The sequence below is a fragment of the Cnephaeus nilssonii genome (assembly GCF_951640355.1).
Source record: "Cnephaeus nilssonii genome assembly, chromosome: X".
Lineage (NCBI taxonomy): Eukaryota > Metazoa > Chordata > Mammalia > Chiroptera > Vespertilionidae > Cnephaeus > Cnephaeus nilssonii.
This window is the reverse complement of record NC_137071.1, coordinates 31,887,691-31,912,991: the sequence shown is the minus strand read 5'-3', so window position 1 is coordinate 31,912,991 and position 25,301 is coordinate 31,887,691. Positions and strand designations below refer to the sequence as shown.

The 25,301-nt window shown below is 39.0% G+C and overlaps 2 pseudogenes across 2 annotated transcripts; one reads left to right on the top strand and one right to left on the bottom strand.

Annotated features, from left to right (window-relative positions):
* Nucleotides 1-320: 320 nt before the first annotated feature.
* Nucleotides 321-4,335, top strand: LOC307095273 (elongation factor 1-alpha 1-like; annotated as a pseudogene). The gene is made up of 2 exons: nt 321-362; nt 3,187-4,335. The product of its transcript is annotated as an elongation factor 1-alpha 1-like (transcript).
* A 19,928-nt stretch (nt 4,336-24,263) lies between these two features.
* LOC307095272 (ribosomal protein eL22-like 1) lies at nt 24,264-24,629 on the bottom strand (annotated as a pseudogene). Its single transcript has one exon. The product of its transcript is annotated as a ribosomal protein eL22-like 1 (transcript).
* Nucleotides 24,630-25,301: the final 672 nt, after the last annotated feature.

The following is a 25,301-nucleotide window of genomic DNA, read 5'->3' as shown; positions in this document are numbered from 1 at the left end:
ACTGCACCACTGGGTCCCACAAAGCAACTAATACATAAGACAAATTCATAAAATCTGGGGGGGGGGCATAGCAGTTTGATCTAAGACATAGAAACAAATACAAAGGGACAAAAAAATGGGGAGACAAAGAAATAACCCCCATATGAAAGAAAAGAAGGAATGACAAAAAAACAACTAACTGAAATGGAGACAAGTAATTTGTCAGAGAAAGAATTCAGAGTAATGGTTATAAGAATGCTCAAACAGCTAGATGGGAAATTCACCAACATGTATAAGAATCAAGAAAAATGAAAAATGACATAGTGGCAATAAAGGACACAATGGAAGTTTTCAATAGTAGACTAGAAGAATCTGAGGACCAAGTTAGAAGACCAGGTAGAAAAAACACCCAAGCAGAGTATCAACTGGAATAAAAACCTTAAAAAGCAAGATGAGAGTTTATGGGAGCTTGGGGGTAACATGAAACAAAACAACATCCACATAATAGGGATGCCAGAAGGAGAGGAAGATGAGCAAGGAATAGTAAACCTGTTTGAATCCTACATAATAAAAAGGTAATATGTAAATTACCATCACTCCGCTACGCCCACGATTTGGCCAGCGGGAGACACAGGGGGCGGGACTCGGGGTGGCTGGGGTGGTGATTGGGCGGGCAGGACGCTGAGCTCGCGTTGCCAGTGGCGGCGTGAGCTCAGCTTCTGCGCCATGGCTGTGCTGCAGCACAGACGGGCCTCTGGGGCAGCGAGCTGGGCGTTTGGAGGTTTGGAGGCGGCGCGGGTGGGCAGGGGCCGCGGCTCCCGGGGGAGGAGTCTGGCGGCAGTTGGGCCGCAGGAGCGCGCGGCGGTGTCTGCAGAGGACGTGGGTTTCCATGAAGGCAGAGGAGGCGGCGGCGGCCCCAGCCTTCCTGGGCGAGAGGCGAAGTCAAGACCCCGGCCTGGGCTCCTGCCACAGGAGGACCACGCCCCCGCCCCGCCTCGCCCTAGGGGCCCAGGGACTTTGGAGCTGCCAGCCACACCGGGTCCCGACCAGCAGACAGAAAGCCTACACGTGCATGATTAAATCATGCACTGGGCCTCTAGTAAATAATGACAGAAAACTTCCCTGACTTTGGGAAGAAAAAAGTCACACAAGTCCAGAAAGCACAGAGTCCCAAACAAGATAAACCCAAAAAGTCCTATATCAAGACACATCATAATTAAATTGGCACATGTCAACAACAAAGTAAGAATCTTAAAGGCCATCAGAGAGAGACAGAAACTTACCTACAAGGGATCTCCCATTAGGCTACCAACTGATTTCTCAAGAGAAACACATCAGGCCATGAGGGAATGGAATGAAGTATACAAAGTGATACAAAGCAAGGGACTGAATCCAAGAATATGTTATCCAGCAAGGCTACGATTCAAAAACTGAAGATGAAATCAGGAGTTTCACAGACAAAAAAAGCCTAATGAAGTTTATTACCATCAAGTCAGCAATGCAAAAAATGGTAAAGGGACTTCTGTAAAAAGGAGAAAGGGAAAGGGAAGAAGGAACACAGGCATAAAGAACAAAAATGTCAACAAAAAAGTTGACAATAATAACCATAAACATAAATGAATTAGATGCTTCAATAAAAAAGACATAGGGTAGCTTAATGGATAAGAAAACATGGCCCCTATATATGCTGTCTACAAGAGACCTACCTCCTAACAAAGGACTCACACAGGCTGAAAGTGAAAGGAAGGAAAAAAATGTTCAGTAAAAAAAATAAAAAAAAGATGGGGTAGCAATACTTATTCAAAGTGAAGGCCAAAACAAGACATAAGGAAGGCCACTTCATAATACTAAAGGGAATCAATTCAATAAGAGGATATAACGCTGGTAAACATATATGCACTCAATACAGGAGCATCCATATACATAAAAAAATTTCTGGAAGATATCAAGGGAGAGATAGACAGCAATACAGTCATAGTAGGGGACTTTAATATCCCATTGACATCACTAGATAAGTTCTCTATACAAAAAAAAATCAGCAAATAAACAGCAATGCTAAATGACTCACTAGATCAGATGGAATTACTTGACATCTTCAGAATATTTCACCCCAAAGCTACGGAATACACATTCTTTTCAAGTACACATAAGACATTTTCTTTTTTTTAAAGTATATTTTATTGATTGTTTTATAGAGAGGAAGGGAGAGGGATAGAGTATTAGAAACATTGATGAGAGAGAAACATCAATCAGCCATCTCCTGCACACCACCTACTGGGGATGTGCCCGCAACCAAGGTACATGCCCTTGACTGGAATCAAACCTGGGACCCTTCAGTCTGCAGGCCAATGCTCTATCCAATGAGCCAAACCGTTTAGGGCCACATAAGACATTTTCAAAGATAGACCACATATTAAGATACAAGCTAAGTCTGTAAATTCAAGAAGATTGAAATCATATAGAGCATGGTCTCAGATCACAATGGCATAAAATTAGATCAACTGCAATAAAAACAATCAAACACCTGGAGGCTAAATAGCATGCTATTTAACAATGAATGGGTTACCAAAGAGATCAAAGAAATAAAAACATTCAGGAAACAAATGAAAATGAAAACACAACAATCCAATATCTGTGGGACACAATGAAAGTCCTGAGAGGAAAGTTTATTGCAGTACAGGCCTATCTCAAAAAACAAACAAACAAATAAAGAAAAAACTGGTAATAAGTTATCTAATCATATATCTTAAAGAACTAGAAAGAGAGCAACAGGAGAAGCCCAGAGTAAGTAGAAAAAAGGAAATAATAAAGATCAGAGAGGAAATAAATGACACTGAGACAAAAAACAAAACAAATCAAAACAAAACACACCTCAATACAAAGTTTAATAGAACCAAGAGCTGGTTCTTTGAAAGGATAAACAAGATTGATGAATCTCTAGCCGGGCTCACCAAGAAACGAATAGAGAGGACCCAAATAAACAAAATCAGAAATGAAAGAGGTGAAGTAACACCTGACCCTACAGCTATACAAAGGATTGTAAAAAATTCTACAAACAACTCTATTCCAACAAACTGGACAACCTAGATGAAATTGACATATTCCTAAGAAAATACAATCTTCCAAAACTTAATCAGGAAGAATCACAGAAACTAAATAGGCTGATAACTGTGGAGGAAATTGAAGCAGTAATCAAAAAATATTCAGCAAACAAAAGCCCCAGGACACAGAGACTTCATCAAAAACATGATCACAGCCACATCTCAGGCTGACTGTGCTGTCCTGATTGTTGCTGCTGGTATTGGTGAATTTGAAGCAGGTATCTCCAAGAATGGACAGACCCGTGAGCATGCCCTTCTGGCTTATACACTGGGTGTGAAACAGCTGATTGTTGGTGTTAACAAAATGGATTCTACTGAGCCACCCTACAGCCAGAAAAGATACTAGGAATTGTTAAAGAACTCAGCACCTACATTAAGAAAATTGGCTACAACCCTGACAATAGTAGCATTTGTGCCAAATTCTGGTTGGAATGGTGACAACATTCTGGAGCCAAGTGTTAATATGCCTTGGTTCAAGTGATGGAAGGTCAACCATCAAGATGGCAGTGCCAGTGGAACCACACCGGTTGAAGCTCTGGATTGCATTCTGCCACCAACTTGTCCAGCTGACAAGCATCTGCCCCTTCAAGATGTTTACAAGATTGTTGGTATTGGTACTGTCCCTGTGGGCCGAGTAGAGACTGGTGTTCTCAAACCTGTAATGGTGGTCACCTTTGCTCCAGTCAACGTTACTACTGAAATAAATTCTCTTGAAATGCACCATGAAGATTTGAGTGAAGCTCTTCCTGGGGACAATGTGGGCTTCAATGTCAAGAACGTGTCTGTCAAAGACGTTTGCCATGGCAATGTGGCTGGTGACAGCAAAAATGACCCACTATTGGAAGCAGCTGGCTTCACAGCTCATGTGATTATCCTGAATCACCCAGGCCAAATCAGTGCTGGTTATGCACCTGTGCTGGATTGTCACACAGCTCATATTGCTTGCAAATTTGCTGACCTGAAGGAGAAGAATGATCATCGTTCTGGGAAAAAGCTGGAATGGCCTTAAGATTTGAAATCTGGTGATGCCACCATCATTGATATGATTCCTAGCAAGCTCATGTGTGTTGAGAGTTTCTCTGACTACCCTCCTCTGGGCTGTTTCACTGTTCATGACATGAGACAGACAGTTGCTGTGGGTGTCATCAAATCAGTGGACAAGAAAGCAGCTGGAGCTGGCAAAGTCACCAAGTTTGCCCAGAAATCTCAGAAGCTAAATGAATATTATTCCCAACACCTGCCACCCCAGTCTTGATCAGTGGTAGAATGGTCTCAGAACTGTTTGTCTCAATTGGCCATTTAAGTTTAATAGTAAAAGACTGGTTAATGATTACAATGCATCGTAAAACCTTCAGAAGGAAAGGAGAATGTTTTGTGAAACATTTGTTTCTTTTGTGTGTGTGCAGTTTTTAAGTTATTAGTTTTTAAAATTAGTACTTTTTAATGGAAACAACATGACCAAAAACCTGTCACAGAATTTTGAGACCCATTAAAATAACAAAGTTTAATGAGAAACCTGTGTGTTCTTTTGGTAAACACTGTAACTTTCTGTTATACTACTTAGGTAAAAGTCTTAAGAGGAGTTGCCCATAACCTATTTCTAGTGTTATATGTGCTGGTACTTTAGAATTGGATAATTCTGTTAACATTTTTTTCTGGGTGAGAATGTTGGTGTTTGTTTGTTTGTTTGTTTGTTTCATTTTGTCTTAAAGGGAGAAATCATCTATCTCTACACGGTAAAAGCTATGGGAAGGGGGTCTGTTGCTGTAAAACTTAATAAGTTAGGACAGAATAACCTTTTTAAATTTGTTTTAAGCTAGTTTCTAAAGGGCAAATTCTGAAAAGTCCACATGTTACATATAAAATTTTGTAGTTACATCAATATTGAGTAAATTTGTTGGAATGTCAAATTTTAGTTTTCCAATTTCACTGAAATGTGAATTCACATTTACAAATGTTGAGGAAGTTTAAGAACCTAAAGTGAGGCTTAAATAGTATTCAGCATTGTCTTGCTGCAATTAATTGTATCCAAATTCTAGGAAAAATAAATTATGCTGGAAGTTGAAAAAAATGGGCAAAGGACCTAAATAGACACTTTTTGAAAGTGGACATACAGAAGGCCAAGAGGCATATGAAAAAATGCTCAAAGTCACTAATTATCTGAGAGATGCAAATAAAAAAGTCAATGATGTACCATCTCATCACTGTCAGAATAGCTATCATCAACAAATCAACAAATGACAAGTGCTGGTGAGGATGTGGAGTGCACTGCGCCAGCACAGCCAAGGGTTCGGCGAGCCTGAGGGAGGGCTGGTGAAGGATGAAGAAAAAGACAGACAAGAGAATAAGCTGGGTCTAGGTGCATCTTCTGTGCCTTGCTGAGGCCACAGAACAGATCCAGACTGCAAAGCTCATGCTTTATTTGTAATCAGGGGTAAACAAGGTAATTTACAATGTTCTTGTAAGTTTCACTTGTTTTGGCAGCACTTGCTGCCCCTCCCACAGCCCATTAGCTACCCAGGAAAGATCTAGGGAGCAGTCACAAGATCAAGCTTAATTATGCTTAGAGGGCTGTGCCCTCCAAGCTGGGACTTGTTTTCGACTTTGCCAGCAGGTCAGTCCGAGGCTTAATCCTATAACTGCTCTTTACAGTGGAGAAAAAAGGAACCCACGTACTCTGCTGGTAAGAATGCAGACTGGTGCAGCCACTGTGGAAAACAGTATGGAGTTTCCACAAGAAATTAAAAATGGAACTCCCATTTGACCCAGTAATCCCACTTATAGGAATATATCCCAAGAAATCAGAAACATCAATCATAAAGGATATATGCACCCCTATGTTCATAGCAGCACAATTTACAATACCTAAGATTTTTCAAACAGCCTAAGTGCCCATCAGCAGGTGAGTGGATTAAAAAACTGTGGTACATCTACACAATGGAATACTACGCTGCTGTATAAAAGAAGGAACTCTTACCATCTGCAATAGCATGAATGGACCTAGAGAGCATTATACTAAGTGAAATAAGCCAGTCAGAGAAAGATAAATATCATGTGATCTCACTCATTTGTGGAATATGATGAACAACATAAACTGATGAACAAAAATAGATCCAGAGACATAGAAGCATCAAACAGACTGCTATCAAACCACAGAGGGAATATAGGTGAGGGTGGGGGGAGTGGTAAGAGATCAACCAAAGTACTTGTATGGATGCATATAAGCATAACCAATGGACAGACAGTAGGAGGGTGAAGGCCTGTGCTGGGGGGCAGGAGCATGCTGGGAGAGGACAATAGGGGAAAGGAGACATATGTAATACTTACAACAATAAGGAATTTTAAAAAAATGGGACTACAATAATAATTTTTAAAAGATAAAAAAATGAACTACATAAAACTAAAATGTTTCTGCACAGCAAAGGAAATCATCAATAAAATGAAAAGACAATCCACTGAATAGGAGAATATATCTGCCAATGATAAATCTGTAAGGGGTGATATCTAAAATTTATAAAGAACTCATACAACTCAACACTGAAAAACTAGTTGAATAAAAAATGGGCAAAAGACCTGAATAGAGATTTCTTCAATGAGTACATTCAAATGACCAACCCTATCTAATAAAGATGGAATGTGCAAATTGACCGTCACTCTGTGACAAAGATGGTGGTGCCCACAGCCAATAAGGAAGGAATATGCAAATTGACAGGACAAAGATGGTGGCAGCTGGGCCAGGATGCTTGTGTTGTCACTATGGCAACTACGCAGGCTTTCCGCCCCACCCTGGCCGCTCCAGACCTCTGGGCAGCACATGCACGTAGGTGTGGAGTGGCTGGGTTGGGGCAGGATGCCTGCTATGGGGGGTGGGGGTGGTGGGGGGGGTGGAGGGAGCTACAGGAGGGTGGCAGGGCTGGAGCGAAGGCGGAAGGCGGTGGCCAGAGCGAAGGCCTGGGTCCCAGGTGCTGGGGAAAAGCCGATGCTGGCAGCCAGGGGAAGGAAGGCCTATTCTTGCATGAATCTTCGTGCATCGGGTCTCTAGTAGACATATAAAAAGATGCTCAATGTCACTAATCATCAGAGAAATGCAAATTAATGAGATATAGCCTCTCTCCTGTCAAAATGGCTATCCTATATAATAAAAAGCTAATATGCAAATTGTCCCCTCAGGAGTTCAACTGGGAGACCGGTAGTTCGATCGCCCATTATGACATGTGCTGACTGCCAGGGGGCGGTGCAGAACATGGTGGGCGACCAGAGGCTGTGGCAGGGTGCTGAGGGAGTGAGGGAAGGGGGAGGCAGGAAGGCAGGGAACCTTATCAGCCCTGATTGCCAGCCACGCCTAGGAACCCTACCCATGCATGAATTTCATACACTGGGCCTCTAGTCATTAATAAATCAACAAGCAACAAGGGTTGGAGAGCATGTGGAGAAAAGAGCATGTGCACTGTTGGTTGGAATGCAGACTGGTGCAGCCATTATTGTAAACAGTATAGAGTTTCCTAAAAAAATTAAACATCAAACTGCCTTATGATCTAGCCATTCCACTTCCGGTAATTTATCCGAAACAAACAAACAAACACAAAACAACCTTAAACATTAATTCAAAAGCATATATGCAGCCCATATGTTCCTAGCAATGTTATTTACAATAGCCAATATATGGAAACCACCCAAGTGCCCATTAATGGACGAGTGTATGGAAAAGCAATATTGGATATATACAATGGAATATTACTTGGCCATAAATAATAATGAAATCTTACTATTTGTGGCAGCAGAGATGGACCTAGAGTGTATTATGTTCAGTGAGATTAGTCAGATAGAAAAAGACAAATATATGATTTCACTTATATGTGGAATCTAAAGAACAAAATAAACAAAAACAAATAAAATAGAAACAGACTCATATATATACAGAGAACAGACTGTCAGTTGCCAGAGGGGATGGAGATTGGGGCTGGGATGGGTGCTGGGTGAAAAAGGTGGAAGGATTAAGAAGTATAAATTGGTACTTGCAGAAGAGTCACAGAGATATAAATTATGGCATAGGAAATATAATAATTAATATTGTAATAAATATGTTTTGGGCCAGTTGAGTAATGGAAATATCAGAAGGAATATTTTGTAAAGTATATGATTGCCTAATCCAGTGATGGGCAACCTTTTGAGCTTGGTGTGTCAAACTTCGCCAAAAAACTGAGCATAACTCGGGTAGTGTTTCACTTTGAGGAAAAAACATTATTTTGCAAATGTTTCATCCTCAGGAGCAGCAAATGTTTCATCCTCGACATGCAGCCACCTTGGCCGCATGTCATCAGAAATGGCTACGCATATCAGTGCTGACACGCGTGTCATAGGTTCGCCATCACTGGCCTAATCACTATGCCATACTCCTGAAAGTAATACAAAAATATATAAAATATATAAGCCCATCAGAGAAAGACAAATACATGATCTCACTTATAAATGGAACCTAATGAACATAATAAACTGATGAACAAAATAGGTCCAGAGACATGGAGGCATAGAAGAAACTGACATATCTCAGAGGGGAGGTGTGTGGGGAGAGACAGACAGAAAGAGATTAACCAAATAACATATATATATTGCTTATGCATATATATATATATATATATATATATATATATATATATATATACATAAGCAATGGATACAGACAATAGTGTCATGAAGGCCTGAGGTGTGGCAGGGGTTTGGAGGAGGAGTAAAGGGGAGGGGGATTGGAGGAACATCTGTAATACTGTCAACAATAAAATAAAATAAATTTAATTTAATTTAAAAGCTTTAACTGAAAAATTAAAAAATACATTAATTTAAATAGGTAAAAAATAAAATAAAATAAAGTTTTCTGAGTAGATGATGAATCCTTTTGAATATCCTTGATGTAGATAAATCTATCTCCTATAAAAAAACACAGATTTGAATTTTAGGGAACTGCTAAATGGGATTTACAGTTTAATGTGCTCAATTATATGGGAGCCCAAGCTGAGTAATACACTCATGGGTAAAAATGAAAGTGTTTGCCAAAATTAATGTTAATGAATTTTTGGCTATGACTAATTTCCAAAGGAAAATTTTGAAAAAGATCATGGCATATGAGTGTAGCCTATCAAAACAACTATGAAGAGAACAGGAAAAAAAGAGACTATTTTGTGTGTATATGTGTGTATGTTTCAAACTTTTTTATTACACATCTACAGTTTCCATGTAGAGTCCTCCCCTGCATTGCAGCATTTTATCTTCATTAATCCTATATAATAAAGAGGGAATATGCAAATTGACCATCATGCCATAGCAAGATGGCTTCCCCACAGCGAGGGTGGGGCCAGCTGCTCCATGTGCCTGCCGCGCAGTTCCCATGGCCCCGGGGGGGGGGGGAGGGGACGGCAGGAAGCCTGGTGGCCATGAAGAGGACAAGCCAAGCTGCCTGGTGGTCCAGGGTGAAGAGGCCAAGCCACCTGAGGTCCCGGGCGAAGAGGCTGCTCCACTGACCAGCCTGTGCTATGGACCTATTCGGGTGCTTGGCACAGAGTCTGGGGCCTCTAGCCTGCAGCCCTCCGCCTGGGTCTGAATCGCTTTTCCCTTGAGCAACGTTTTTCCACACATGTGTGTACAAGTTCAGGGTTTTGTTTTGGTTTGTTTTTACCCCAGAGATTGAAGGAATCGCCAGCATTATCTTTCATGTTTTTTAATCATCCTCTGTGCTTCTCTGATTTTTTGGTTGATAGTTTCCCGGGTCAAGAGAAGTCTCCCTTTCCCCAGAGTTAGGAGCACCAGCCCAGGTCCACCCATTGGCCTGGTCCTGACTGCAGGGGTGAGTTCCTGCAGACTGGGGTTTGACCCCCATACATTAGCAGTAGGAGACCAGTGCCTTTGTTATTGCTGTGTGTCCGGGTTTTAATTGAATAAATGCCCGGTGGTCCCGCGAAGAAGCCGCCCAGCAGTTCTGGGTGCCAGCTTAGCAAAATCTTGCAGGAGGAGAATTCTGTCTGGATTTCCCCAAATTCCCTCAGCCCTTACTCACTCCTCTGTAAAAGCACAGAACAAGTGAGGCCACTTAAATAAAAATCAGAGGTCTCCAGCAATGGTGGGCCTCTCTCATCACAGTCATTTGGTCTGGATGGCATTTGAGTATTTATCTAGGCACCATGACAGAGAAACACAAGTTCAAGTCATGATCTCTGCCCTTAAATAATTCACAATCTTATTAGAGCGAGTGGATGATAAAAGCGCAGTAATGACATCAGAATGTAAGGCAACAATACAGAGAGGAACAGAGGCAATTGCTAGGGTGATTTTCCAACAATTAGTACGAAGATTGTGTGCTGTGAATTAAATAAAAAATAAAATATGTGTGGAAGTAGCTGCTTCATGAGTATGGCAACCCTTCCTAATTTAAAGGAAGCTGAGTTCCATGTGAACTGTGTACTATGTTATAATATCTGAGGCACAGGACAAGGGAGGCCCTAAGTGTACTATGCTTTGATATTTGAGACATTCTTTATTGTTCAATGTGATTTATTTCTGTACGCCTCAGTTGTGTAATAGTTAAATTACTAGAATAATACATCTTGCTATAAAATATTACTAGAAGATCAAATGATCATGTGACATTTATTATTATTTTCTATAAATTAACACAATCTCTGGTATGCTAAAGTGATAGGTATTATAGAAATATTCAGAAGGGGAGACCTACAGGCTTGATTACAAGTGAGGTTTACTATCAAAGGCCAAATTTATTGCTTAAAAAAAAAAAAAAGCAGGGAGCCAACTAGAAAATGAACCAAATATAAGCCCTTGAAGGGCAAATGTAAATTGGATAAGCTTCGCTATTACAAGAGCAACAAGAAAAAATTCAGACGCAAGAAAGAGAGCACATTGCATCCACTCTAAGTTGCTGCTAAAGAAAAAGAATGGTATACTATGAAAAGACTTAATACACATTGTAAAGAGATTTGCTCAAAGAGGATTTCTTAGAGTAGTTGGTATATCAGTTAATTTTTTTTTAAATGTGAAGAGGTTAGCTAGATAAGAAAAAGGTATAGGGGTCCCGGAGTGCAGAGGGTACAGGCTGGGATGAGGGATTCCCCCCTCCCCCCCGTGAACAAATTTCGTGCACTGGGTCTCTGAATACACACACACACACACACACACACACACACACACACACATATATATATACACACACATACACACACAGGTATACAGGGTGAGTAAAAGTATGTTTACAGTTGTGAGTGTGTGAAACAGTTTATTCTTATACTGTGCATAGAAAAAATAACCTATGAAAAATGCATTTTTCAAGTACATTTTCACACTTTATAATATTCTTTCTCACAAACTTTTCTCCATTTGGGTTCATAGAAAGTCACATGACTATTTTAATGCACATATGTTTTTAAAATATCTTGTATTTGATCCAATTTGCAATACTGAAATATACTTTGTCATCTTTGAAAATAAATATATAACTCATATGTTTGTCTAAAATTTGTAGCTAGTAGTACCACTTTTAATACAGAGGTAGTTCATTTTATAAAAGTTATATTTCCTAACATTGTTTTATAAATGAGATTATTATTTGAGGGGATTTCCTAAAAATATTTGATTATTCTCTATTGACTACTCAAAAAAGATGACTTTTATCTTTTCTTCTGACCAGAAGAGGGCACTAGTGGATCTTAAGTCAGGAGCTCCTGGGTTGAAAGATGAGGGAAAATTAGAGAGGTGTTTTTTTTTGTTTGTTTTGTTTTTTCATTTCCAGAACTCTGGCTACTTTTATGTGAAACTTACTTGTATTACACATATAAATATCTTAACAAGAGAACTTGACAGGAGCTGGGAATCCATTAACAAATACTTTTGTGTGACAATTATAAGGAAGACCTTTGCCTAACTTATTAAGAGCTCAGTCATCCACAGGTTTGCTAGAGTGGAATCAGGATAGATCTCAGAGACGCCTTGAGGTTGGGCCTTGTTTTGGAGGGATTGAGAAAAGTGGTTGGGAAACCTTTCCTTAGCTGGACAAAATTACATGAAGCATCAGAATACTTTAAAATGAAAATAAATTATAATTGCCTTAAGTATTATACAGGCTGAGTATTTACTAGTAACTATGGTGATTTTTAAAAACAATCTGTGGTTATTTGAAATTATTGATCTGGGTTCAGATAACCACTTCTTAGATGCTGCAGGAAACTTACTGGGTAAGAAGGAGCTGGAACTTTTTTAAAAAATTCTTTTTTTTAATTTATTGGGGTGACATTGGTTAATAAAATAATATAGTTTTCAGGTGTATAATTCTATAATACATCATCTCTATATTGTATTGTGTGTTCATCACCCAAAGTCAGTGTCCTTCCATCACCAGTTATATCCCTTTCTTTTAAAATGCAACCCTTCGGTGTTTCATATATTCCATTTATTGTTCAGCATCAGATTTCTAAATGGATGCCCAAATCAGAGTGTCCTTTATTTGACTACCATTATTAACAAAGTGGGAAAACTTCCATCTCAACCAGTATGGAATTATTAGGGTCAACACAGAGCTTAGGCAAATAGCCATATGGTGGAATTCATGGGGCTAAAAATGCCTCCTAAGGTGCTAAAATTGCCCCAAAGCATTTCAAACAATAAGAAAAAAATCCCAATTTCTCTCTATCGTTAGAATTACCTCTTTGGGAAACTTTATCCAAAATAGTTGTGTGAAAATGCAAATATTTGATACAGGAGAAATGCATTAACAGCCTATTTAACCACAGGGCCTGACAAGCTCCAGAAGTAGTGATCTGTAACAGCTAATTTTTTATGTGGGGAAGGCATAAGGGAATGAGTTTAAAGCACAGAACACTTGGTGAACTCATAAAGTCTTGAAGGCTGAGTGGACTCATGGCTGTCTGATGTAACAGGAACATATTTGGTGTCTAGTAATAGATTTTGTCAGTGGTTGGGGAAGAAACTAAGATAATTTTTTTAACCTCATAGTTGTCTTGGCCTTTCTCCCAATAATTATCTGTACAGGACCATCTCTTTGCTAGTATATAATGCCATTTTCATCTGTCACATTTACTGTCTTTTCATTGTGATATAAGTTTGCAATTGGATTTAATTTTGCTATTTGTACCACATTTTAAATGTTGTTGCCTAAGTGGCATTTGTCTCAACTACCCTATCAATAGGACTTTCCATTGATGTTAATTCTTTCCATTGATGTTAATTTGTGATGAGAAGAGGGGGTGGGGTTGCCCGGGGGGAGGTCAATGGGAGAAAAAGGAGACATGTTCTACTATTTGTAATACTTTAAACAATAAAAAAGAATGATAACACCCATTAAAAAAGTTTCCATATATTATACTTATTCTAACTTATTTAAATTTATTTATGTATCCTATAGTACTTTACAAGTATTTGATGGGATAGTTCCCTTGAGAGATGTTTAGATGAAAGTAAAAATACTTAACTCAAACTTAGATGATTACTTTTAACATTTAAAAATTTAAATTATGCTGAGCCTTTTAGAATAAACAATTTGAGAATCTTAAGAGGGCAGGTCTAGATAAAAGAAAATACACTGATTAGTCAAAGAACATATACACATAGCCTGTGGACACAGACAACAGTGTGATGAAAGCCAGGGGAAGGGTAGGTGGGGGCTGGGTGGAGGTGGGCAAAGAATGGGAAAAGGAGAACATCTGTAATAGTGTCAACAATAAAAAATGGAAAATCTACAAGTATGAATTAAAAAAATTATTAAGGAAGCTTATTGACTCCTAAATCTTAAGACTATTTTCAGTCTCTCTCTTACATATCTCTAAACTGTAGATTTCATGGAAATTGGTTGATCAGCACAAATTACTATTATGACACTTTTCTCTGGAAATGATTTTAAGCTCAACTGGTCAATTCTGATTTTAACAGCACATTTTAATTTCTTGAAATGTGAATAAATACCGAGTAAACTGTATTATCTAGACAGTAAGTGACCATTATAATCAGAACACTAAGTGCCTTGCTATATTATAAATTGTGCTATTACCATTTGTTGTAAATGACAATGCCTGCCCTGCCTACTAAGATGTATCCATGAGGTCACATGAAAGAATGGGTATGAATGCACTGGCAGATAAAAAGCATGGTATCATTAAAAGGACTGTTGTTTCTGTTCAGGCCTGAAATAGTCTGGCCCTGAGTCAAAGATGCAAATTGTAACCAACTTAAGGGGGAATATGACATACAAAGAATTTACTTTTGGATCCACAATTGTGTGATAGACATCTTTGAGACTATAGCAGTGATGGCGAACCTATGACACGCGTGTCAGCACTGACACGTGTAACCATTTCTGATGACACGCGGCCCCTGAGGCGGCCGCATGCCGAGGATGAAACATTTGCTGCTCCTAAGGATGAAACATTTGTGAAATAATGTTTTTTCCTCAAAGTGACACGCTACCCGAGTTATGCTCAGTTTTTTGGCGAAGTTTGACACACCAAGCTCAAAAGGTTGCCCATCACTGGACTATAGTTAGTAAGAACATAGCTTTGGATACCATTCTTGCTGGATTTGGTTCTACAATATAGAAAACGATTGCTATAACAACAAAATAATTTAGGAGGATATGTATAACAAAAGAAGGATCACAGAAATGGGAAAGGAAGGTGCTTTATACACTTAAATAAGATCCATGTCTCTCTTTGTAAGAATTAACAAAGAAACAGGTATATATGCATTGTAAGATTCTGTTTCCAAATTAGTTTCAACACTAGTTTTTGGAAGTTTTCAGTCAATGAGAAATATTATACACAGCCTGGTGCAATAGAAGAGGGGCTATAATTAACCAATTCCAATACAGACTTCCTGGTTGATAACCTGAGGTTGCATGAATTTGTATGGACAATTTACAAATAGTTCTGTTAATACCTGTGTGCGATAGCCGTCGATGCACAGCCATTAATCACATCCATCAGCAGGCCTCCTAGAGTGGTTTATAGCAGATTTTAATGTATATTTTGTTAATTGGAAGTTAGTGTTTCTGTGAATTCCCAGATGAACAACTACTTTGGTACTGAATGCCTGAGGAGGACAAGTCCTCTAAAAAGTCCTATAGAAAGTCAGTTAAAATTATGAAAAGTATATTATCATTTGCTTCTAAACCCTCCAAATTTAAAAATTAAATCTTCCATATTTTAATACAAAGTAAGATGACCCAGAATGGTGTAAAATTATATTTTTATTTCTCTATACTTATATTAAAAATAGTGTTGTCTCCTCCACTGAGAGCTGTTTTTTAATGCATTTCTGTGTATAGTTCCTTGACAGAAACCATTTTTCTTGCCTCTCAGGTGGCTCATGTAGAGAGATTTATGTCCATTATGCAAAATTACAAAATCCTTTGTAGTATAACAGAGGCATAATCAACAGAAAGTCTGAGAACTCACCAGCCATAACACAAGAATCAATTCTGGACTTGGGCCATGTTCGTTAAATTTCAAGAATCTTGCTTTCATTGAAATGCCTTTTTTGGCACTGATTCACAAATCTACAAGGACAAATTATATTTTTAGAATGATGTCATTAAGGAATAGCACCTAGTATAAAGGAAATATTCTCAGACTATTAACACCAGAATATTGATTATATTAATTCAGACCTTGTGAATAATGCATAAAGAATCACTCATGTTAAAATCAGAAGTTGGCAGTAACTTGAATAAAAAAACAACAACCTCTGTTTTCTACATAGTAAATGGCACTCTTACTATGGGGATTTGGACAATTCAGCCATCATTTAAGGGGTGATTTATCCAATGGCAATAATATTCACCCATCCCAAAGTGTTTGTGTTTCAGATTGCTATAAATTACTACCACCTTAGTAGACTTAGTGTATCAAATAATTAATATGTAAAGACACAATTTATAATATTCATACTAACATATTGCAATGTGTTAATTTCAAAGATATAATTAATGAAATTTTTGGATTATTACATGCATGATAATTTTAGATATATTTTAACACACTAACTTATTTTCCAGTGATTTAATCATTTACCAGAAACCAATATCTTTCTTAGCCCTTTATTTTCTATTTATTTTTAATTCTCTACTAGTACATAAGATCACATAATTACATGCCAAATATCCAGTTTGCTTAGGACCATAATGAAAAATACTTGCTAAAGTTATGATTTAATTATCTCCCTAAAAATTATTGTGGTTTACAATTGATATTGTAAGTTTTTTGCAAATATTAAAATATGCATCCCCTATATGTGTTTTACTGGTTTAGCTGATATTCAAGATGGTTCAAGTGATGTTCAGTGATTTGTGAGTGAAGGTAATATGTACTTATCCTACTAACTTCAAAGCTTAGGAAAAAGAGGCAGGTGATGTCATAGTAATAAAATAATATAGATAATAAAACTTGCTATCAAAATGGTAATAGTGTGTTTCTAAGCTCAATACGTGAAGATGACTAACTAAACATCAGCAAAAGGTCAGGCTGTAGTTATGTTCCATTCCACTTGTGCTTATCTCTTTTCTACCTCTTATCTCTCTCTCTTCTTAGCCACTTACATTGTCAGGGCTCTCCAGAGGACTCTAACTGCCCATGCTGCCCCCTGTAGGCAGCTAAACGTAAGTATCCGACTCAAAATTATTTAGGTTCTAAAATTATCTACTCTCCACATCAAAAGTCCCCAGTTTTACCAAAATTAAGTCCTTAGTTGACACATTTTGTAGCATTAATGAGTACAGAATTCCCAAATGGTATGCATGCTTTGAAGATTAAGGGGAAAAGGCTAGTTTTCTCTACCAACTCAATCACTCTATAGCAGCGATTTTCAACTGGTGTGCCACAAGAATTTTTTAAACATGCAATATCTGACTATTTAATCAGGGACACTGACCACTTTTCCCTTATATTGTCAAATAAAAAATGACAATAGCCAACACAATAAATATTCAGTATGAATGAATCAAAATTATACCTATTTTTTGTCAGATCAGCAAAAAATATACTTTTTTGGTGTGCTGCAGAATTTTAGTAATTAGTTTATATGAACCTTGAGATAAAAAAGGTTGAAAATAGCTGCTTTAGAGGCATAAACCTGTGGTTTTTTCCATTTTTTTGTTTATTTAGCATAATGGAAAAAGTTTGAAAGACATTGTAGACTTTGTGATACGCACCTCAGTGAAGAGATAGTTAGTATCTTAGTGCTTCAACTCACAGATTCTGGAGTCAAATTGATGAGAGTTTTATTTCCAGCTCTGCCAAAAATTAGCTGTCTTACATTAAACAAGTTAATTAACCTCATCTCAGTTTTCTACATGCATAATGGATAGTAGTAGTATTTATGTCCATTATTGTTATCATCATCCAAAACATCATCAGTAACATATTTTTTATGAGAAAATATATATACTACATATTCTTTGGGTGGGGTCAAGTATATGTTAATTGATGGAAAGTAGTCTTTTGCTAGTGAGCAAGTAAAAACATATTAAGCTATTGGAATATAATGTTGTACGCCTGAAATTTATATAATTATTAACCAATGTTACCTCAATAAAAAAGAAAATATGCTAGTCTTAGAAGTTCAGACACACTCACATCAATCCAATTACAGAATCACTAGCCAGTAGCCTGTGATTCAATTTGAGCATGTGACCTTAAATAATAATTTGAGAAATTAGCATGGTCCTGGAATGAAATTAAGTATCATTTTAATGTTCATGGATTATATCCCCAAAAGGTTACCACTAGATTCTTCAAGAGGGAAAGCATGGAGTGAAAGAGCAGAAAAATGGGCACCATTAAATACTGTTTGTCAGGAATAAATTGGTATAGCATTTATAGAAAGCAATCTGACAATATAAATCAAGAGTTTTAATAATGTTTATAAGCTTTGGACTACTAATTCCTTTTGTAGAACTCTATTTAAAAACATTATTAGAAATATATTCATAACCCATTATTTTTAGAATAGAAAAGATCATAAAAAACTGAAATAGTAAGCAATAGAAAAATAAATAATTAAAACATCCTCTCTAATAAAATGGTAATATGCAAATTAACCATCACTCCGCTACATAAGCCAAGCCTATCTAATAAAAGAGTAATATACAGATTGATCATCACTGCAACACACAATATAGCTGCCCCCATGTGGTCAAAGATCTGCCCCCATGTGGACACAAGATGGCCACCACAAGATGGCCAGCAGGGAAGGGCAGTTGTGAGGCACCCGGCCTGCAAGGGAGGGCAGTTGTGAGGGACCCGGCCTGCAAGGGAGGGCAGTTGTGAGGGACCAGGCTTGCAAGGGAGGGCAGTTGGAGGTGATCAACCCTGCAGGAGAGGGCAGTTAGGGGTGACCAGGCTGGCAGAGGAGGGAAGTTGGGGGCAAACAGGCTGGCAGAGGAGCAGTTAAGCATCAACCAGGCTGGCAGCAGAGTGGTTAGGGGGTGATCAGGCTGGCAGGCAGAAGCGTTTAGGGGCAATCAGGAAGGCAGGCAGGCAAGCAGTTGGGAGCCAGCGGTCCTGGATTGTGAGAGGGATGTCCGACTGCCCGTTTAGGCCCTATCCCACCAGGATCGGGCCTAAACGGGCAGTCGGACATCCCTCCAGGAGTCCCAGATTGGAGAGGGTACAGGCTGGGCTGAGGGAAAACCCCCCGCTGTGAACGAATTTCGTGCACCGGGCTTCTAGTATCAATATAACAAAACACTATCTATATATATAAAGAGCCAGGGTTGTCAGGAACGGACGACCGAATAGGAGGATTTGGGGGCAGGCAGGCTGACAGGGGGGGACAGTGATGGACAACCAAACAAATGGGCCCTGGGCACTGGCTGGGGCCAGTGGTCTAAGGGAGCTCTGGGCCCTGGCCAGGATGTGGTGGAACTGCAATGGGGGCGTGGCCAGCCTTCAAACCCAGGGCCCAGAGCTCCCTGCAGAAAGTGCTTCTGTTTGTTTAATCCATTGGTTTTAAATCAGATTACACTCCCACAAATGGGGTAAGAGAAAACTGTTCAACACGCCTTCAGCAAAATTGCAAACTCTTGCTGAACTTGAGTGAACCCTTCCTGGCATAGCTGTCTTTGTGCTTTTCAGGGCACTTTGAAGGAAGGAAAGGGATCCAGTGCCCCTATGGCTCTCCCACAGGAACAGAGCTGGAAAAGCAAAGTTTCCCAAGGAGGTGGAAGCATAGTGGGGACCCTCCCAGCTGGGGGAGGGGCGCGCCCAGATGCCCCCTGTGCTCCAGGGCTGGGGCAGGGCACACGGGGTGGGACATCAAGTGGTAAAGGTCCAGCAGATGCCCAGCCTTCAGGCCGCCTGAGGAGGAGTATCAGATGCATGAAGGAAAGGCTTAGCATCTCTTTCATCGCTTTGGTTTTCAGAATTCCCTGCTCCCCATCTGTTGGCTCCCTCCCTCTGAGGGACACTGTCATCCTCACATGGGTGCAACTGGAATATTTTATCTTGAGAGGATTGCCCCAATGTACATGTCCTTTTATCCGATGATGAAAAAATCCCAAAGAACAAGAATGGAGACAGACTACTGTCCTTTAGGCTTAAAAAGAAAACCCTGGAAATGTCCTGCGAAGAGCTAAGACTTGGTTCTGTGTATGCGCCTCAGAGAGAATGGATGAGGAAATGGCCCAGTTTGGCCCTGACTTTACCCACTTAATGTTACTCTTGAAGGTGTCTTTGCCACAATGTGAATAAACTGCCACCTTTTGGAATAGGGGCTCATACGAAAGTCTGCATTCCCAACTTTTCTTGAAACAGATCTATGTTCTACAGCTGTGGCCACTGTCCTGAGATCAGGTCCTGTTGACCAGGTCCTATCGCTGGGAATCAGGGGGCACTGGAGTGGAGCCCCACACCCTCCCCGTGCCCTTTTACATTCAGGGATTGAGCTGAACTCATTTTGGGGGAGGCCTGGCAAGGGTGACAGGTGTCACCGATGGAAGGATGGAGAATGGAGAGGCAGACACCATGCTCGGTCCCTCCCCGGGTGGGGTCAGGCAGATGACGGCCAGTCAGCCTGCCCCACAATTGGGTAAGATAGCGTCCTCTGTGTCCACCTCTCACCCCGTGGGCCTGGCCACTCCCCTCAGCTCCAGGCAGCCCTCTGCATTCCACAGCACGCTCTGCCCTCACATGCTGCTCGCCCTAAGTGAGGAGGAAGAGAGAAGTTGGCCACAGACAACTACACAGAAAGATAGGGCTCATGGCTGGTGAGTGCCGTGGCAGTGGCAGGAGCCTCTCCTGCCTCCATAGCAGCGCTAAGCAGCAGCAAGCCGGGTTGTGAGGAGCAGTTAGCAGGTGGGCAGTAAGGAACAAGGGGTCCCAGACTGGGAGAGGGATTTCCAGCTGTCCACTTAAGCCTGTGGGGAACAGGCCTAAGCCAGCAGGCAGACATCCCCTGAGGGGTCCTGGACTGTGAGAGGGTGCAGGCTAAGCTGAGGAACCCCCCCCCCCCCCGCACCCTCAGTACACGAATTTCATGCACCAGGCCTCTAGTTAAATTATAACATGATGGTGTTACATATTTACAGATATAAAAAATGCTCATAATCTTACTCTAAAAAGTTTATAAAACAGTCTATACAATATGATCTTACTTTTATAAAAATAGAAAAGACCATATATACATTTTTAATTAAACACACTCACATATACCCTACTGGAAAGAAATCCTACAATGTTAACAACTTATATCTATGTATATGTGCTGGGATTACTAAGAATTTCAGGGATGTTTTATCTATGTACCTTTCTCCATATTTGAAATTCTCTATTCTAAACATATATTTTTACAATACTAGTAATCCAAAAAGGAATAACTTCAAAACAAATATATGAGATATAAAATTCACTTTATTCAGTACCAAGCTGTACTCACCAGAAGCTTCTACTATTATTTCTTTCTGTATTCAACTGCTACCAATTACAGTTGACACTTGAACAACATGGGTTTGAACTGTGAAAGTCCACTTATATGAGGTTTTTTTCATTAAATGCATACAATACTGTTACTATATTTGTCTTATGATTTTCTTAATATTTATATTTTTCTAGTTTATTTTATTGTAAGAATATAGTATATAATACAAGCAACATACAAAGTAGTTGTTAATCAACTGTTTATGTTATCAATAAGGATTTCACTCAATAGTAGGCTATTAGTAGATATGTTTTTGGGGAGTTAAAAGTTATACATAAAATTTCGACTGCAGGTCAGGGCAGTGTCCTAACCTCTATGTTATTCAGATCAACTGTATTTATCTTAATTGTAGGTTTTGAACTTAATCTTCTGGGAAAGGAGCCACATGCAGCCTACATGCAGGAGTAGTTGTTAACTTCAGTATAACAATGAAGTTAGGCATTAGGGCACAAAGTCAGAGAATCTTTACTTTTAAGCTCCATCTTCAGCAACTATTAGTAATGTAGTCTAGAGAAAATTAATTTTCTTTTCTAAGCTTCAATTTTACCCACCTTTAGAATGTGGCTGTTATATCCAATAAGGTTGTTGTGAAATTAAATGGTATTATGTGGTAAAGCATTTAGCCCAGTGCCTAGGAAATAAGTGCTCAATCAATGAGCACTTATTATTAAATATATTTACTTGCTGGACTTGACATTTTATTTTCCTGTACCCCCATTGTAAACTAGCACAGTGTCTTTGAACATAGTAAACATGGATCAATATTATGTTTTAATCAACTATAAACAGGCAGTGCCAATGTTGAAATAACTAGCCTGAGAAACAAAATATGTGGGTAGTCATCATCTTCATATTTTCAGTTTGGGATGTGACTCTAGACAAATTATTTCTCATCTGTGGACTTCAGTTTTACACTTTTCACTTTGTGGTAAAGGTGGCAGGTAACATCAACTGAGGTTTCTTTAGTTCCCTCCTTGCCAGTTTTGACATTTTATGACTCCTTGGCTTCTAACTCTCCCATCTGCTTTGACTGCTGAACTACTCTAGTCTTCACAGGCCTGATGCCTTCTGGCTATCTGTTGTTGACTCCTGACCTGCTCTCACACCAAGCATATGTGTGTTCCCTATTGCTTGTTTATCTGCTTGGCTGCTGTCCTTGGGAATGTATCGATCATCCTAGGTGGACCCCTTTGCCTTTATTATTGACCTTCAATATCTGTTGCTAATATATGAACAAAACATTGTGAAAGAAGCAATTTGTTCAGGGCACAGTCACTGTTATGTATTTCACAGAAAATTTCTTATGCTCAATTTATAAGTATTCAAGGAAACTAGAATAATAAACAAAAATTTCTGCTCTTACCTTAGTTTTTTAAAAATATATTTTTATTGATTTTAGAAATGGAGAGGAAGAGAGAGGCAGAAACATCAATGATGAGAGAGAATCATTGGTCAGCTGCCTCCTGCATTCCCCCAACTGGGGATCGAGCCCACAACCCAGGCATGTGCCCTTGGAATCGAACTCCAGGGCCCTTCAGTCCACAAGCCGATGCTCTATCCACTGAGCCAAATAGGCCAGGGCTACCTTAGTTTTTATTAGACTAGTTTTTCTTGCTTCTCAAAATTGTCCCATCATACTAATGGAATTCAACTACTAATGTTGCCAGAAAAGTCTTTAGCATTATGGAAATAAAGCAAAACATCCATGGAAGCAATCCCTTTTTCCTGAGCTGTGATCAACAGATACAAGCACTTTTATGGGTTTCTTTCATTCCACTTCTAATGTTTCTAGTATAGAACCCAAATCCCTTTTAATTCTCAAGTATTTCTTTTTTGTTGTTGTTAATTCTCACCGGAGGATATTTTTTTGACAGAGTGGAAGGGACAGGGAGAGACACACAGAGAGAAATTTTGATGTGAGAGCAACACATCAATTTGTTGCCTCTTACACACACCCCGACTGGGGCCAGGGATCGAGCCTACAGCTGAGGTACATGCCTTTGACTGGAATTGAACCCGGAACCCTTCAATCCACGGGCCAATGCTCTAACTAATGAGCAAAACCAGTTAGGGACTGAGTATTTCTTTTTAAAAATATGTTTTTATTGATTGTTTTGTGTGTGTTTTTTAGAGAAAGAGGAAGGAAGAGGAAGAAGGAAGAGAAAGATAGAAACATCCAGGTGATGTGAGAGCAGAACATCAATTGGCTGCCCCTGCATGCCCCCTACTGGGGATCAAGCCTGCAAATGGGCATGTACCCTGACTGGGAATCAAACCAGCGACCTCTTGTTTCATGGGTCAGTGCTCAACCACTGAGCAATACTGGCAGGGCCTGAGCATGTCTTTATAATTAGTTCCATAAGAAGGTTATTTATAATTGCCACTTTGTCTCTAGGTTGATTTATTTTTTGTGAACTATTTTGAGAAAATCAACTTTCAAGTACAGGCCTCTATGTCTATCTTAATCCAATATTTTCTGTTGAGTTTTAGTTTAACCTCAAAGATTTATTTTGACAAGACTTTTTGGTTTTGTTTCAGACTGGTGTTAATTATCTGAAGTAGAAAGAAATTGTATTGGTGAGGTAGGTAAATCTTCCACAGCTTTACTTTTTAAAATCAATATTACCTTACGTAGAAAAAATGGGTTATGTCAGTTTTATAATGTCCTTTAGCACATCTGATCACCAGACAATCAATTACATTTGGTTCATGTTCAGCACAATTGTTTCTCATAAATTGACAATGATCACTGGAATCAGATTTTTCATATGAAAATATAATTGGCATTTTAGTGAAAATCAACTAGAAGATAGTTGATGCAGTTTAGCAGATAGAATTTGTGTTTGTCTGTGAAGCCAATAAGAAAATACATCAGATTCCATGAAATCCTTTCTAACATCTAATCTGCCAGTTATAAATCAGCTTTTCTTTAACAAAATCTTACCAGATATCATGGGAGTTTTTGATAAAACACTTCCTTTCATACATAAATTAAACCAAATTATAGGCCTTTATTGAACTTGTATGTATACAGTGGCAGAACCATTACAAAGTTATACTGTAAGTTATTCAGAGGTGAGCCAACTATTCTCTCATGTTTTTGTTTAAAGAGTGTTACATTTTTTATTCACTGATAAAAGTCCATTTCTAGATGTTTCTTGTATGTTTTATTAGTAAGCAAAGCCCTATATAAGGCGCCTTCACCTAGTTCTCATATTCAGATCCATCTTCATCTTGACTAATCTGGAAGTAATGAAGTTCGTATGTCTCCTTGTCAGATGCAACCACAGGAGACCAATCACAAAGACTATTCTTCTTAAGGTATTTCTTAGTAAGGTATTTCAAATATCTTTTAAATATTTGTTTCTAAGAAACAAATGTAATTTTATTCATGGCGTGTTCAATGTGAACAACATTCCCAAGATTTCCAGTTTTCCCATAGACTTCAACCTTCTCTGATAGAAACTGTTCAAAATTTGCAGAATCAAAAATTCCATCTTCTACTGGATAAGTAAGGTCCAAACTAAACTTCCAGGTTGTCCTCTTAGGCTTCTTGACTTTCGGTGCCATCTTGCAGGTGGTCAGTGCGATCAGAGCTATCTCATGGTTTTCTTGCAATGTTTTTCGCAATAGTCTCCAAAGCAAAACTTGGCTTGCTAGACTTGGCTTCTTATTTCTCTACCCCTATTGTAATCTAGCACAGTGTCTAGGTATATCTATCTATCTCTATCTCTATCTCTATCTCTATCTCTATCTCTATCTCTATCTCTATCTATCTCTATTTCTATCTATCTATAGATAGATATGTCAAAATATAAGAAAATACTGAAAAGTCAATATTTCTTTAATAATTTACATAATTACACAGCTCATATGTATAAAGCATAGTGTATTTTAAAGTATAGAGCATTACAAAAAGAGCATACAACTGTTACTTTTATTGAAGGTTTTATGCTCTATAGTTATAGAAGAGGTTTTTCTAGAAGTTCTTGAACGATCAGAATTTCAGCCATGAACAAGAAGCACAAAAATTTGCCTTGAGTGATTTGAATTATTTTAGACCAGAGTGTTGTAGTCAAAAAGTCCACAACAGTGATTCTCAAACAATTTATTTTTAACAAATTACCACCCTAACCAGTTTGGCTCAGTGGATAGAGCATCGGCCTGCAGACTGAAAGGTCGCAGGTTCGATTCCGGTCAAGGGCATGTACCTTGGTTGCGGGCACATCCCCAGTAGCAGAT